At 33.4% G+C, this 18,283-nt stretch overlaps 1 protein-coding gene across 1 annotated transcript in view; it reads left to right on the top strand.

Annotated features, from left to right (window-relative positions):
- LOC150094762 (ras-related protein Rap-2c-like) overlaps positions 1 to 9,574 on the top strand; it is a 48,332-nt gene extending 38,758 nt beyond the window's left edge. Inside the window, exon 3 of the mRNA XM_090411073.1 lies at positions 3,591 to 9,574. The gene's annotated coding sequence lies outside the window, so the exon portion shown is untranslated. The remainder of the gene's footprint in view (positions 1 to 3,590) is intronic.
- The last annotated feature ends 8,709 nt before the right edge of the window (positions 9,575 to 18,283 follow it).

Here is an 18,283-nt window from a genome sequence, read left to right as displayed (position 1 = left end):
ATGGTCACTGGCACTGAAAATTCCCTAGCACATTCTTGTAAAACTCAAGCTGGTATACCATCTAATCCTATAGCTATATTCACATCAAGGTTCTGTAATATGCTATCCACCTCCATTTCATTTATCTCAGATTCCATATAAGCTTTTGCCTCTCGTTACTGCAATATCTTCACCTAGTTGATATACTCTTCCAAAGTGTTCACTTAGTAATTCTACTATTTCACCTGATTCATTTACTTCCCTACCATCAACATTCATTAAAATCCTGCCATAAATGTCCTTCTTTTTACTTGCAACATACCAAAGAACTCTTTTGGATAATCTTTGGCATACACTGCTGATTTCCTTTCATGCTCTGCTTTTGCCTTTCTTGCCACACTTGTATCCTCTGGCCTGTACTGCTCATGTGCCTGCTGGTCACCTTTCTCCTTGAATTCATTCCACAATTTTTTTGTAACTCCAGCCTAATGATGATATTCATCCATTTAACTCCCATTTGATTTATTCTCCTGACTCTAGGTATATAGTCAGCTATTACTTCCCCTTAAACACTCCTTTACCACTTCTCATGCACTATCAATATCCAGTCCTTGCAGTTTCACATGCCATGGCACTGATCCAAGCAACCTCCTAAGCTTTATACTTACCAGCTCTGTAATTCCATATATATATACACCCCCCCCCCCCTCTTAACTGAAAATTCCACACATTTAGCCACCTCCCAGGTCAAGACCATATGATCACTCTCACCAATTGCTGCCAATGTGGTCATATTGGTTATAGACAAATTCTCTGATGCAGTTACTAGATCTAGCACTCTGAAACTTCTAGTATATTCCATTTTCTTCCTCTTATGTGTCCTCTCCTTCTTCGAATCTATGTTCCCATAATTGAAATCCCCCATAGTAATTACCTGCCTTCCACTCATTAAGTTATTTGCAGATGCATACTATCCTCATCATTCTTGCCATCCCCTAGTCTATGGAATTTTCCAGCTGTATATTTTGTAATGTTGACCACTAATCTCATACCAGATGGCCTCAAATTTTCTATATATACTGGTGCAGCTGAATTGAACTTCTATCTTTGGTTACAGTTCATCTACTATCATCAATAATATTCCTTCCCCCATTATTTTCTCTCTATTCTCCTTGAACACTATACCCTTCATATTCTATCCCACTAAGTATATCATCATCTGTCAGTCATGCCTCACTAATGGCAGTAACGTTTGACCATAATGAACTAACCAATGCCAAAAAACCCTGTTCCAAATGCTCCTGGCATTAGTGTACATAAAGTGCAAAAACCCCATAATATCCTGATGCTTTATACTAACTATCCCATCCTGGTTTGTTACCAGCAATACTAACTTAGGCATTTTATGCACATTCTTACACTGAACTGCCTCCCTGATATCTGTGTGCCTGCTCAACAGCCCCCCCCCCCCCCCCCCCCCCACACACACACAAGCTCTAGTTTCCATGATTTTGCACATCCACTTTCATTTCATTCCACAACACTTTTTCCAGACTGAACACCAAATCCATTCAGATGCAAACCATCCTTGTATAATTCCTTTCGTCCATCAAACTCATTCCACAAACTCCACATTATTCCTCAACATATCAACTCATTCACTATTATGGTCCTCCTTTTCAGCTCAACTCAAAAATGTGCCAACACAGTACAAGAAAAACCTCTGTACACCATGAATGGCGCAAGACCAACGCAAGACATCCAGCTGCTCACTTCAGCTAAGGTTATTTCAAAAGACCACTTTGTAACAAAAGTATTTAATTTTAGATTACAAATCATTAATTTATGTTTACTTCAGTTTAATTTGAAGTAACATAAATTAATGATGATTTGTGAAACTTATTCATATTCCATAAACAGAAGTTATGGAAATATGAATTATCAAAATAAGTTCTCCAGAGAAACCAAAAATTTAAAAATAACCATTCTCTCAAATATTTCTTCTTTGATAATCAAGATCTATATTAAGATTGATAGATTATTTTTCTTGACCTCTTTCTGAAAAAGAAGCCAAATTTTATTCAAAAGAAACTGCTTAAAATTAAGTATATCATACTTAACAAACAGCTTAGAATTTTAAGAAACAGCTTAAAATTTGAGTATATCATACACTAAACATCTGTTCCTTTTAAAATCATACTGAAAGAGATTTTCATAATTGATTTGCTGTCTAAAATATTTTTTAAAGAAATATAACTTAAAAATTTTAAGTCAAATTATCAGTCTTCCTGAAGAGGTCATTATAAACTAAATACTTTTAAAATAAAATTATAGAAACTGGAATAATTTAAAAAAAAACAGTTAACTATCCAACATTATATTTCTATTTTACAATTCCAGTTGACAGGTGTAGTTTATAAGAATAGATTAACAAAGAATGTTTATCAGCCTAATGTATGTTTTCTTCAGTTGGGATATTCATTTATTTATTTTAGTTAGCTTTAATACATGTCTTAGAAAAATATTCATATTGCATAAATACAATTTTTAGTTATCTTAGGATCAAATATAAGAGATTTTTTTTGTATTTTATAGAAATTTAATTATTTCACTTCTGTTAAAAGTAAGATAAGTTATAGGAGTGAATCCAAATTCTGTAGTATATCCTAAATATTTTTTTAAAAAAATTAAAGATTAAATCATTATTCTCAATTGAAATAATAGGACAAAATGAGAATGGCAAAGGGTGTGGTGGCAAATGAAAAACTAACTGTATAGTTCCTGTAAAAGTTTTTATCAATAGGAAGTGCTCTAATGTAGTCTTTCCTTGTTATGTCAGGGTCATATCTGAAGTTATAACACTTCCTATCTACATGCATGTGTGGATGTGAAATAATTAGATGGTGCTTAATCTTGTAGAGCAGTTTCAAGATAAAGTTCCATAAGAAATATTTTCTTTGTATCAGAATGGTACAAAGAAAATGTTTCTTATAGAACTTTATATTCTATCTTCAAATTTAATCAGTACCAAAAAATGCAAGCATTTAAGTTAATGCTTTAAATAATGGAAAGAATTAATAAAAAGTTAAAATGGAATAACAGGAATACTAATAAGAGAAATATAAAAAAAATGAGAAAGGATTATACTGAGAGAAAATTATTTGAAAATGAATGATATTCATCATGAATTCTGTATATTGGAAATCTCAGAACTCAAAGCAATGTGACTTTCTGATTCTGTTGACAATTTGAAAAATCTAGACCTAATGATAATGCATCTTATGTCCTTATCATTATAAGACATTAAAAATAATTTCTTCTTAATGGTAATGCTTAATGCACATATGGAAATTTTTAACCTGCAGTAGTTAGTTATTGTTTTATGATAGTTTGTTGTTTAAATAATAATCATTTAATTTTCAAGCTTTATCTTAATTATGCATTGGCCTAAGTACAGAACTGTTAAGCAACCAGAAAATTTCTGAACATATTGGTCATGGAAGAATTCTCTTAATAATCGTTTTATTTGCTTAACTCTCCAAATCTAAGGCATGTCACTGAAACTAGATTGAGTTTTGCATGACTGACAACACATATTCTTTCTTTTTCAGCATTTCATTGGCATCTTGAGGAAAAAAGTGAGGTGGTAAAAATCAGTTATGGACCACTTAAGAACTGTGATTGGCTCTTTTTATTGGCTGATATCCTGAACAGAACTACAAGTAGCAGTGCTAGTGAGCAACATCACCATGGTTCTGCTGTGAATGTGCAATAGCTGTGTCAATGCAGAAAAAAAAAGTAATGTCATCTCTTTCTGTGGTGAACCTTGTGAATGAAAATCCTTTTTATCCTTTATAATAAACTTTCCTCTGAACATGTGATAACTATGAAAGGAAACAGAAAGTACTGCTCTGAAGTCAGTATTTTGGTGTATGTTTTTAAATGACTTTGCCAAATAACCTCTTCATTATTTTGTTTTAAAAAATTATCAGAATGATATATATATATTAATTTTTTTCCCAAGAAACCTTGTTTATTTTGATATTGTGTAATAATTTTCTGCTGTCTTTCCCATCAGTTTTGTAATTTTTGTCTTGTGCTCTTTTCCTTTCATTTTTTAATTTCATTGATTTCATTGGTTTAGAGATATTTAGATATTTCCTAAACTGTATAATACATGTAATTTTCAAACAAACTCCGAAGTCAAAGTTTTATAACATGTATAATTCATATTGATGTCCCTCCTTTCTGATGTGGGGTGTTTCTTATAGTGCCATATAAGTCATTGGTTGAGTATCCTCTGAAATGAGTGTATTTGTGTGTTGTAATAAGGCTTTTTTGATGAAGTCATGTCTTCCTGTGTGTATAGTTTTTTGGTAACATTTTAGGGACAAAGAAAGTAAATGCTACAAGAAAACTTTTTATCACTGTGCCTAGAATTTCTAGAGGTATTTTATCTATTAATAGTTTTATATATTTTTAGAGAAATGTAATCTTGTATTAAGTAAATTCAGTCTTTGAAGTCATTCATTTCCTTCATTATGAGAATAGAAAAACTGCAAATGTGTCACATTTTTAAATCAAGGGATGAACAGTTGGAATTTCATTCTTGCATATACAGTTAAGTGAAGTTAATGGAATCCTGTTTATAAAGCAATAATGCAGTTGATTTATATAATTATATGGAATGAAATTTATCAGGAACAATATGCAACGTCTCTTAACTTTTTAGGATTGTATGCAGGAAATCTTTGTCAGTAAATCAAAATTTAGTTTTAATTTTATGATTGGCATTTACAGTAGTTTAGCTTTGTGTTATCTAAAATTAGATATAAACATAGTATACAGTGGCTGATATATTAAATTATAGGGATTAATGCAATAGCTTTACAGTACCTAGTACCTAAGTTAATCTTTTATTATAGTATTCGACTATTCTTGTTTATTCAAAAAAAAATAGTGTTATTTTGATCACACAAAATTAGGGGGGGTGGATTATACTTTTAAGTAGATTTAAGTTCATAAATCTACTTAAAAGTAGATTTAAATTTTAGTCTATAGAATTTCATATTATATAGTACTTGTCTAATTAAAAATACAACAGAATTCTATGCATACAGCTTTCATTTATCTTGAGAGTTGGAAGAGGGGTGAATCCAAAGGATAATGAAGAGTGAAATATAGTGATACTGGGTAGCACAGTTAGTGACTTACAACTTAAAAATAAATTATCGTTTACAAAAAAAAAAAAAAATTTAGCATGTAATAACTAACGAAAGACCATTTTACAGAAAAGTCTTGGAGGACTGTTATACGTAAATATTTATTTGAAAATTAGTGAGTTATAGGTAACATTGATAATTGAGAGCATGCTGTATTTTCCAACACTTCGGTATTTCTAATACTGTTAAAGATTATGTGCCATGCATTTATACCATGCATTACTTCAGTTTTTTACTTATAAGGAATATGATTTTATTGCATCTCTAAGGTTAACAGCCTTTATTTTTATGGACAAATCATGTATTTTCTTTTTGGGGGTGAGGGGGGGGGGAGCAAGAGATTCATGGCATTTTTGCTTTATGTGGTAGTAAACAAAAGTATCAAGGACAAAACATGCTATTGAATTAAAATAATCATAGATGATTAAAAAATTGAATATAATTTACATCAAATACTTATGTGAGATTATTTTGAGTAACTAGTGCTGAAAATACCAAAGTATTAAGATAATTTCAATATTTTTTTTTTCTTAAATAAATACAGGCTCATGTGAGTGGAATCTTGAATTCATAAAAATGTAATTTTCTATTCATATATTTGTATGGGTTTAATATATTTCATTCAGGTATGAAAATGATGTAAGCCATTTCTCCTTTTATCATTGGAATTAGTTTGTAATACAGAAATTTAAATAGTGTGCTTGATATTTTTTCAGTTTTTATAGTTCTTTTCATGAGAATATTTAATTAGTTTTTTTTTTTTTTAAGTGTGGTTACTTAAAGTGAACTATAAACATCAAATTTCATAATTTTTTTTTTTTTTGTTTACAAACATTAGCAGAACACATATCATCAAAAGATGTAAAGTTAAAAAAGGCATTAATTATCAGCATGTTTGATCCATCGATAATCATATCAGTTTGATAACAGAAAAAAAATTGTGTACTACATTGCACGAGTTCCGATTGCTGCAGTTTTTTACATATAAGGAATCTAAATGTATATATTTTTTGAAAATTCTCTTTGTATCCTGGTGCTGTATATTTTTTTTATACTATGCAATAGTATGGTCAGTATAGACCTATTTTACTGCAGAGTAACTTCATAATATATTGTTTTTTTAAACATACAGTTTGTGTATCTCTTTTTTGATATTTTTCTCAATATTGAAAAAAAAAAAACAAAAAAAAACGAGTTTATCTGTTGGCATTTTACTCATGTCCAGAAGTGAAAATTTCTGATGCTAGATTTTTTTTTAAGGTTGGTTTTGAATCAGCTATTTCATTCATAATAGAAAGGTTTATCCTCAATGTGTAACTGTCTGTCACTAGTCTTTTGTCTGTTCTCAGTACCGAGTCATTTTTTTTGGATAGTACTTATTGCTCACTGTAGTTTCTGACTGATGTGTAGTAATTCAGTAGGAATATTTAATTAATATTAGCAGTTAAAATGTTTAAAAGCTATTGCTTATATAGGTCAGTTTTTGATATACTTTTGATAAATGATTTGTAATGCTTTCCTATTATTTCACATAAAGATCATATTAGTTTTTAGTTTTATTTGAACAGTTAACTACAAATTGTAAAATATTATCCTACTTCCAGACATTGTATCATTAAAACTTAGAGCATGATATATTTTCCAGAATACAGTGATATCCCAATTAACATTAATTTGATAATTAGCTCATGACTTATCTATTGACTCATTTAGATCATTGCTAGATCTAATTTCTTGTATAGCTTGAGCTTTGTCCTATGATCTATTATAGTAAATGAAAAGTCAAAATACTCTACATTAATTTGTAGAACAAAATTATGGTATATATAGTGTGTGAGATTTGTTTAAAATAAATGGCAAAACTCAAGGAATGGAATACAGAATTGGAAAGAAGTGAAAAAAATTCATCCTACATCAAAATATTTCATGTTTTGACATTTTTTGCCTCTTAGACAACTCAAACATGATTATTCCTGTAGTCAGTGGATCTTGGCTATGTTTAATGTGTTTTTTTATCAGTAAAAAATGACTTGACGGCTAGGTCATGATTTATCAGATTTAACTTAAAAATGTAATTGATTTTGTTACAAAGAATGTATAACTTATTTACAAATTTTAAAAATATATATAATTATTTAGCTTGGTAAAGGATAATTGAGTAAACCATTGGTTTAATATTATGCTGCGTAAACTCTTATTTTGAATTTATGGAAAATGAATGTATTTTAACTTAAATATAATTTATAGGTCTATTCATTAAGAATGAGTCATCACCTTAAACATTTTTCATATATTAAATAACAGATTTTTTTTCCTTTGTGTATTTAAATGTTTTTTGATATCTACTTCAAAACATTGTCTATATTCATAATCTATAACTCTGTAATCAGAATGAGAAAAGGATTTTTCTAGTCCTCATTTTTTTTTTTTTTTAAATTAACTCTACATAAAATGTGCAGTGCAACTAAAACATACATTGTTTTGGCAGCTACCATACATGGGTTGCAGTTCATAAAATATGTACAGGGAATAGGTCTAAGCATAGATGACCAGATTAATTGATTACATTATCATTTGTATGTAGCAGAAGAATTAATGTTATGAGAAGGGCTTCTATAAAAAAATAACCTTATCCTGTAACTAATGTGATATTAACTAGTCACAAATATCAAAGTATTTGAAAATTTTTAAGTACTATGAAACATAAGTCACATAAATCATCAGATGGTATGTAAATTTTATGCATTTCTTTAATAGGGCTTGTTGTTAGTGTCCAAAGAGAAATCCTTATCTATCTTTTGACAATGTTATTTTAGAAGATGTTTATACTGTGTTTACATTGTATAAATGTTATAAAAAAAATTTTTTTTCTTATATAAGAGAAAGGAAATCACTGATCTATATGAAAACTCACAGTATGATTTTGTATTTTTGAAAGTTCCCAAATCTAATGTTCAGAATACTTGAACCTGTCATCATCAATTACAATGAAGCATCTGGTAAATCAAAATAGGACTGAATAATTACCGCTGCATATAAAATTTTGTTTATATACTATCTGATAAAAATATGAATTTCCATACATTACTATTCTGATTATTTCAAAGGGAATAGCCTAATGGAAGAGAATTTTAAAACACTGAAGCTTAATTATATGAATTGAAGAAAATTTTTTATATGTAATAATTCAAAGTAGAGTACTGCTGATATTTGTCATTTTTCTCAGGTTTTAAGATAAGCTACATTTTTTCTACATATCTCTGAGGACATATTGGTGGTTCAGATAACTAAATACAAAATATATAAATCAAACTGTTAATGGCACAATTTTGTTACTAATCTTTGTACTTATTGTCCACAGTGTAGGTGTTTTGTATAGGGAGAATCGTGATATAGTAGAAATGAAGCCTGCATTAAAAAATAATTGTGGAAACAAATTTCATTAAATTGCAATATCCCTATTTTGTGTATTAGGCGATATTTCATCTGTGATGGTAAGATTTGTACTTTGTGAAATACTAAACTGGTATAATTTTTGAAAATACTAATTTGTATACTGATCTCTGCATGGCCAAATCACAACAGGATAAGGAATTGGGTGATTTGTGGAATCTATGTTAGTTTTTTTAATTAAATACAAAATGGAGACTAGAAGATGAAAATGAAGTTTATTTTAGCTATACTTAACATTTGTAAAATAAAAAAAAATATATTTTTATTTCTTTATTGTAGTGATTTAAAATTTGTGGATATGACAATTTGTTAAAATCATGTGCTTCAATCTTCACTTGCCAGTTCTCTTTGGGCTGACTGTATATAATATGCTTTGGATAAGCTCACAATAGAAAAATGTTGGAACTTTTTATACTAATCCAATTTTGATGTATTTTACTGTTCATTTGGAATAACTAGACAAATGAAACTTTTTGCAACTAACCTTACCAATTTTATAGCTGTAGTGGTACGAATATCCAGAAAAATATGTACCTTTTGTGCAAAGTCCAAAATGTGCATCTATTCCATTACTTCACATATTTTAACTTTTCATACTTGGGTCTGTGTAGCCTTTAGTTATAGTGCAATTTTAAATCTAGACAAGGTCATAGACTGCTGAGATTTATATGAATTGGGGCAGTATTTTGAAAGAACAAATAAGCTCCTCTGTTATGAGTAGCACAGAACTGCCAGTCTTTGTATCCCATATTCTAAATGTGTATAAGGATAGACTGTAATATAAAGTCTTTGGAGGGTTAAAGATAGATATTTTAATGCCTTATAGCAGATTTGCAATATTTTATAACTTTCCAGAGTGTAAAAGAGTAATATAAATCCTTTTAAATAAACAGAACAATAAACTAATTTTGATGGGAAAATGCCTCTTTATTTTAATACATAACATTTTTTCCACTATAATATGAAAAACAAAGAATAAACCATTATGAATTAAACATAACTACAAAGTTTGCAATTATATAAACTTAGTCAAATTAATTATTCTGTTATGAGTTAGCATTTTTAAGCATAAGATCTTAGCCATAACACAGAAATCCAAAATTTTTTAGATTATAGCATTTTTTTTTTAAGGTTGAAAGTATATTATGTTTAACAGGAAATTAGGTACTGATGGGAGCCAGTAATGGAGAAATGATGTGGTGACTTAAGCCAATTTGACTGCAGGTGTTGAGGCCTGGAAGGCAGGTGCCAGTATTTTGGAAACAGCTGCACTTGTTTGCTCCCATATTACTGTATCAAGGGTATACCAGGACTGGATTAACCATGAATATATCCAGTAAAAGAGCTCACATTGGCCAGCCACATGTGGTTGATCCTAGAGGTGACCGTTGGGTGTCACAACTGGTATCTCAGAAACGATGTGGAACAGTTTCAGCTTGCTCACCAGTACAACAGGGGGACAGTTCGATCCATTTCCACATGCACCATACCTTGCTTTACTTGGGTTTCCACAGTCTGAGACCAACAAGAGTGCCCATGATGCCAAGGAAAGTTAGCAAAGGACCTATCAACAGATAAAAGAAGGTTTTGTGGGGTGATAATGTTTTTGGCTGCACCACGCTGATGGCTTGGTTTGCATTTGGCGTAAAGAGCATGAAGCCATATCCCCTGGTTGCACAGTTGGAATTCAACAATCCAGTTGAGGTGATGGTATGGTCTGGAGGCTCTGCATGGCATACCATAGGTCTGTTGGTTACCATTCCACAAACACTGAATGCTACAGGGACCTTTAGCTGACCATCTCCATCCATATCTGTAGTGCTATCTTTCAACAGGACAGTGCACCACTTGTCATGGGCTTGTACAACAACTGAGTGGTTAGAAGAACATGACAAACGAATTTGCCATATTGCCTTGGCCCCCAAACTTCCCTAACTAACCCAATTGAACATGTGTGGGATATGCTGAAATGGGGTATGAGAACTGCTGATCCTCCTCCACGGAATGTGTGAACTAACAGAGTTGCAGCAGACATGGGTCAAGTTCCACATGGAGGATATTCAACATCTGAGCCATGATTACACAGAGAGGTGGACACCCCATTATTAGTTAGGTGTTCCTAATTTAAAGCTTGACTGTTGTTATCTGTATTATAGTCCATCAGTAAGCAAATGAAAGTTTGTACATGACATATCTTTATAACTAAGTTCTTATACAGTAACTTTAATTGTGCTGTATTCCACAATCTCTCTCTCACACAAAGTTCATGTAGGATGCCAAATGTTAGTGATGTTGGACCACCCTGTGATGAGAGCTATTCCAATGGAAGTTACTTTGTATGCATGTAGCAAAATGGTGCATGTTAATGTAATGCATCATTTTGTCATCTGACCCAATCAGAACTAGGGAGAAAGAGTTGCAACTTCTCTATACATAGGTAGTAAGTAACTCAATTATGAAGATAATTTATGTGCAAATAGGCTACAATGTGGATTAAAACAAGAATAGGCATTGCTAGAAGTCTGATTTTTAATATTAATTCATGTGAAAACCTATAGGACATTAGTACTGTAGCTTTAAATAAACTTAGATGTTCATGTGGAGAGAGGATGCAAACCTGATTCTTTGCAAGTTCAGGTTTCTGTTATGTGGTACTGCACTAGAAGATGAAAGTCCACAGTACATTAGTACCTTTTGATTTATTGAGAAAGAAGAAACTTTAGGAAATAAGATACTTCAGAATTTAGTGGTAGAAGGATTAACTGGTGGAGGAGGGTTGTGAATAGTATGCCAGTTATGAGCAGTGACCATGAAAATATTAAAATACAAACAGCAGAAACAATCTTTCTGTGAAACAGTGAATTGGTGAGAGATGGTCATTAAGCAGCCTAATTGCTCTTCTATATATATTGAATCAAATATTTTTAGGGAACAGCACTACAAATGTGAAACACTATACTTGGGTAGGGTTGTGATACTGCTGTTCAAAGTAATGAATTGAGTGAGAGATAATATTTTGGCTGTGAAGAAGGCAAGATACTGATGAGACCTCAATAAAAGTAGAAACTAATCTAGGTGGTGGCCCTTACCATAATGCATAGACATTACACATGTTTGTAAGGATATGTGCATTGCATTATGGGATACTAAGGCAATTGATGTGATGTCGTTAGCTTCTATATACAAGTAGCCCAGTCATGAAGTGACTTCATGCACAAACTTGGATAAAGGATTAAACCAAGAATATAATTTCTTGGCATATTTATAAATTTTTACATCCTCTGTTTTGCAGGAAATTCCCTATGGTTTCTCCATTGATAAGCTGTTCAAAAATAATAGAAGATATTTCAGAAATATCTAAAGAAATGTAATGGATATTACATTGAATTTAAATAACATCTATATGAACATTATCGAAGAAAATTTGAAAACATGAACCAAACCTTGGAGTCTCAGTAGCAAACTGAAGAAGACATTGATTCAGTTAGGGAGGTATATGAAGTCTGTAAGAATACCATGGTAGACATAAATTAAAGAAGCAGTTCTGTAAAAGAAGAAAGCATACCAACAGTTCCTAGCAAATAAGTTAAGGCAGATGCCCTAAAAGAATACCGAGAAAATGTAAAAGTAGCTAAACAAGTCCTGGGAAAACTTTGGTAAGAATATAATAAATAAATATTACTACCGGCAACTACAAGGAGTCCTCAGACTCATTGAGGGTTTAAACATCATATCGACTATCCAACATTTGTGTAGTATCTATCATATTTTGCTTTGAACTCATTCACAGTCATGGCACCCACAACAGACTCTGGCAACCTGTTCCACTCATTCACTACTCTCCAAGCAAAATACTTAGTTTTAAGTATTAGGGACCATGGATGGTCCCTAATTCTCCCCACCACCACACCTGTTCTGAAAATTTTCTTCTGAATTAATCTTGTAAAAAACCCTTCAGTAATTTGCATGTCTCAATCATATCACTCCTTTTCCACCTATCAACCAGTTTCTGTAACCCACAAATCTCCAACCTGTTCTCATTAGGTTCATTTCATAGCCCTGCTACCATCTTTCATTTGCCTCTGGATCCTCTCCACCACCTCATTAAGAAACCCTGGCTCTGCACACAGTAGATCTGGGTCTTATCAAGGCTCAATAAAGAGGAACAATAACCTGCTTGTCTCTGCTCATCAAGGTATTCCTCAGTAACTAAGTGATCTGATGAGCTGCTTTAGCCACTTTTGCTATGTGGCTCCTAACCTTTAACTCCCTAACACTCTGGCTTTGTCTATTTCCCATCCACCATTCTGGTATACAGCTGGTAATCTTTTCACTCCAAAATGCATAACCTTACACTCTGCCACCTTAAACTGACATCTGTTCTCCTTTGCCCAGTCTGCCAATCTATCCAAATAATCCTGCAAAATTGACGACAGCTGTATTAACTATTACTGTACCAAACTTTGCATTATGAGCAAACAACTGAACAGTTCCTCTTAGATCCTTTCCTATATCATTAATGAACAAATAAAACATTAGCGGTCCAAAAACAACATTCTGGCACACCACTGGTCACAGGCCTTATTTTGGACTACTCCTGAATAAACTACTCTGATACCTCTCCATCAACCTCCCTCCTATCCATGTGCTGCAGTTTACTTGATTAGAATTCCATATGGTATCCTGTCAAAGTCCTGCAGTACAATCTAAGCCTATTTCCTTTATCTCCTATTTCCTCAGCTGTCACTGTATGTATCATAAAACATGAAAGTTACTGAGGCATGACCTACCCTTCACAAAACAATGCTACCTATACAGTATCCCATTTATCCATGTATTTTGCTCTTGACCAACAACTGATATGCTGATCAGTCAGTAATTTGCTATATATCAGTCTTGGAGCCTCCTTTATGCAATGGAACTAACCCAGCTAAGCTGAGACTTAGATTAAACAATGTGGTCAAGAGCACTGAAAATTCCCTCGCTGCTTCATGTAAAACTTGAGCTGGTATACCATCCAATCCCACAGCTGTAATCATAATAAATCTGTAATTATCCTATGCACCTGCATTTCATTACCTGCTCCTGTATAAGTCTTTGGTGCTTGTGTTCCTACAATATCACCACCTGGCTGATATACTCTTGCAAAGTGTTCACTTAGTAATTTTACTATTTCGACTGATTCAGTTATCTCCCTACTATTGACATTCATTAACATCATTTTGTCATATACATTCTTTTACTTGCAGCATATCAAAAGAACTGTTTGGGATTCTCTTTAGCCTGCAGTGCTAACTTGCTTTCGCCTTTCTTACCACACTAGTTACCTTTCTGGCCTGTGCCTTATATACTGCTCGTGCCTACTGGTCACCTTTCTCTTTAAATTCCCTCTCACAATTGTTTTTTTTTGCAGCTCCAGCTTGATGATATCCACTTAACTCCCACTTGATTTACTCTTCTGACCAGGTATGCAGACTGCCATTACCTCCCACAAACACGCCTTTACCACTTCCCATGCACTATCAACATCCACTCTTGCAGTTTTACATGCCATGGCACCAATCCAAACAATCTCCTAAGCTTGTTATACTTACTAGCCCTGTAATTTGACACATACAGGGTGTTCGGGATAAATTTGACAGTTTCGTAAGGAAAAAGAAAATCTTCTTTGTATCTATTAAATTTAATGAATAGACAAAAAAACATTACAGGCAGAGTTAATTACAATACTATCAACAAGATTTACTCAAAATAACCACCATTAGCATCGATCACAGCTTCAATTCTGCTTCGGAACCTCGAACAAGCTGATGCTACAGTCTCCCTGGGAAGGGCCGCAAAAACTGTTTTAATTTTATCCATTAACTGGGCTTTTGTATTACTGGAAGTGCGATTGGTGTCTTTTTCAACTGCGCCCCATACAAAATAATCCATGGGGTTAAGGTCTGGGGAGTTTGGAGGCCAAACATTTGGACTGGTGAAGTCGTAGAAATTTTCAGACAACCATTTTTGACTTTTCCCAGAGGTGTGGCAAGGGGCCGAATCCTGCTGCCATACATACGGCCTACCATTGGCTACCCTTGTTATCCAGGGCTTGACTACAGTTAGCAACTCCACGAACAAATCCCGAATTCCAATGCCAGGGTTCTTCAACACCTGTTCCTGCAGATTTGCGAGGAATTCTGCTGTACGAATGCAATCAGATCGTCTGCTAGGGATCTTTCTTCTTGCTACATCCTCGTAGTCACCATTGCAAGTCTCTAGTTCATGCCTGATTGTTTTTACTGTATTCAGGGAGCATTGGGCAGCAGTCGTAATATCCTTATTTTGATGGCGGGCACGAATCATCATGATACAAGTTATTCTCTTCCATGATTCAGGTGGGTTCCAGCTATCCATCCTTTCTGACATCTTGTATATGAATGAAGAAGGGTCCAAACTTTTAAATGAAGAGAAGTGTGTGTTAATACATGTAACTTACGGAAAAATATAATTAATTATAAATATGTCAAATTTATCCCGAACACCCTGTATATACTCCATCTTAACTGAAAATTCCACACATTTAGCCACCTCCCGGTCAAAACCATATGATCACTCTCTCATCAGTTGGTAGCAACATGGTCATGCTTGTTATAGACAAATTTTCAGATGCAATTACTAGATTGTGCACTCTGAAACGTCTAGTATATTCTTTCATATGCTGTCTCAAGTAAGCATCCCTTAGTAACTGCATAAATTCCATTTCCTTCCTCCCATATGTCCTCTCCTTCCAATCTATGTTCCCATAGTTGAAATCAAACCATAATAATTAGCTGTCCTCCACTCATTGAGTATTTGCCAATGTATATTCTCCATCTTTTCCATATCCTGGTCTATAGCAGCATCCAACTGTATATTTTGTTCTGCTGGCCTCAGGTGTGCTATTTTCACTGGCCTGCAGTTGGACTTCTCTCTTTGGTTGCAGTTCATCAGATTCATCATCAACAGCACTCCTAGTATCCTCCCTGAACACACTATATCCTTCACATTCTATCCAACTAACTATATCATCTTCTGTTAGCCATGTCTCACTAATGCCAATAACCTCTGGCCAGGATGAGCTAATCAATGCCAAAAAATTCCTCGTGCTTGTTCTGAATTGGCATTAGTGTATAAAAGTGCAAAAGCCCCTTAGGCCCACCACTATGCCGATGATTCTGGTTTGTTACCAGTGATATTAAGTTAGGCATATAACTGCCTCAATGACGTCTACATATCCCCTCAACAGCCTCCCCTGCCCCAAAAGCTGTAGTTTCCCTGATTCTGCACATGCACTTCATTCAACAACACTTTTTCCAGTCTCTGAACACCAAATCCATTCAGATGTAAACCATCCTTCTTGTATAAGTCCTTTTGCCCATCAAACTCAATCCACACCACCACTTCTGCATAAGCTATGCATAGTCATTCACTATTATGGCCCTCCTCCTCAGCTCTACTCTGTCATACTGCAGCAACAGATTCACTACCTTAACTCTCTCACTATTTCTTTCACGTCCTCTCTTATGCCATACTTTTCTCCTTTTAAATCATTCATTCCAGCCACTAAGATTATTTCTTTTGCCCTCTAATATCTTCACTAACATTAATTTTTACACCCAGAAAGCACAATTTTGTCAAGCTCTCGATCACACCTTTTATGATCAAATCGCCATATAACACTGTCCTTGATTTTTCTGTCTTGGTCAGTTCCTCATTTTTCTTATCTCTCACTTCTTTCTTTCTGTTATCAGCTGACCAACTCGCTCCAGCTTCTGCTTAACCCTGTGTATCACTCCGTGCAACCAAACTATCGCCCTCATTGCAGTCAACTCTTCATTCTTCACATCAGTTATACTATTCTTTCATTCAACATTTTCTCTCTCAATCCTATCTGGTATTACATCACACACATTTTAAATCATATTCTGATACGATTGGAAGGTGGCAAAATGTTCTGGAGACTATTGAAAAAGCTTCGAAATGGAAGAAAAGTACTGTAAAAAAAAAAAAAAAAAAAGAATCAAAAATCATAAAAGTGACATGAAAACTGAACAGAAAGATATCCTAGATGTCTGGAGTAATTACTCTGAAAGACTAGAATATTTTCAAGAGGAATGCAGAGAGGAGGTAGAAAAAGCAATCAACAACTTGAAATGCAGAAAGGCAGCTGGAGTAGATAATATTCGACCAGAGATGCTTAAGTTTTGCAGTCGCTACACTGCATAATTCAGGTCAAATTTCAATAATTGGAGCTCTAATTATCAACAAACAGACCTCCATGTCAAGAGATTCATCATGGGAGGTCCCACTCTCACATGCATTCCAATCACCTACATACAAAAGATCTAACCCCCCCCACCTTATAGAACTTCCAGGGATGATCTCTCGTTCTCCCACCTGTTTCCAGATATTCTATGAAAAATTTCATCCATGCTAATCACCCCTTACCAAGTTATATGCCTCAACCATGTATACCCTCTTCCTTCTATCCACTAGGCTCTGTAATTTGCATTCTGTCTATCCTCACAAAAACATGAGAAATTTGATTACATATATCTTTGAGAAAAGATAAATTCACAATCAATGGAGAATGAATATTACAATACCAACATTTAGAAAAACAAAATTTGAACCAAAAAATTATCGAGGAATAAACTTGTGCATCACTCTAAAAAAATATGTACAAGAATTGGAATCAAGACTAAATTATAATGAACAAGGATCTTATGTAAAGGAAGATCATGTTGCATCAGTATACAACATGATCATATTGATGCTATATTTATATATAAAGGCAAATAACAGAAGGAAAAAAAAAAGAATTTAACAAACCAATATTTGTCTGATTCATTCACTTGGAGAAGGCTTTTGACAGAATCAGATTACAGAATGTCTTAGCATTATGAAAGGTACCACAGGAAATTACTGAAATGATATAGGGATTTTTTTATGTATATATATATAAGGATAGGAAAAACAAGGTGATTCTTTAATTACATGTTTATTTAACATAATCATGGATGAAATAACAGAATAAAAATTTAAATTTGGTTGAATATGCAGATGAAGTAACATTACTTGCAGAAAATGAAGACAATCTCTAAAAGCAATTATTCAAACTCCAACAGATATGCAACAGTTTTAACATGCAAATATCAACAGAGATATTAATAAAAAAAAAACTGAACAGATGTAAATTAGAACTAAATGAAAAAATACTGGAACAAGTAATGAAATTTAAATATCTACAAATAACTGAACAGTGGAAATATAAAACAGGATGAAGTAAAAGAAGACTAATAAAATAGGATGTCTAAATTCAACTATATATATAGAAAAATAAAGATCTTCTTCTTCTGCAGCTTCTCCCACTTAAGTGGGATCACTGTTTGTAATGAGTCTCCTCCACACCTTCCTGTCTTGGGCTGTCACCACATCCAAGTTCTTCATCTTCAAGTCCTCTTCTACCAGCTCCCTCCATCTCTTCTCTGGCCGCCCACGCTTCCGCCTTCCTTGCACATCCATCTGCATGACCCTTCTTCCCACATATTTGTCCTCCCTCCTCATCACATGACCAAACCATCTCAACCTTGCCTCCTGCATTT

Source organism: Typopeltis vanoorti, chromosome 21 (assembly GCF_054136105.1).
Source record: "Typopeltis vanoorti isolate ZY-2024b chromosome 21, IOZ_Tvanoo_1.0, whole genome shotgun sequence".
Lineage (NCBI taxonomy): Eukaryota > Metazoa > Arthropoda > Arachnida > Uropygi > Thelyphonidae > Typopeltis > Typopeltis vanoorti.
This window is presented reverse-complemented; position numbering and strand designations above follow the sequence as displayed.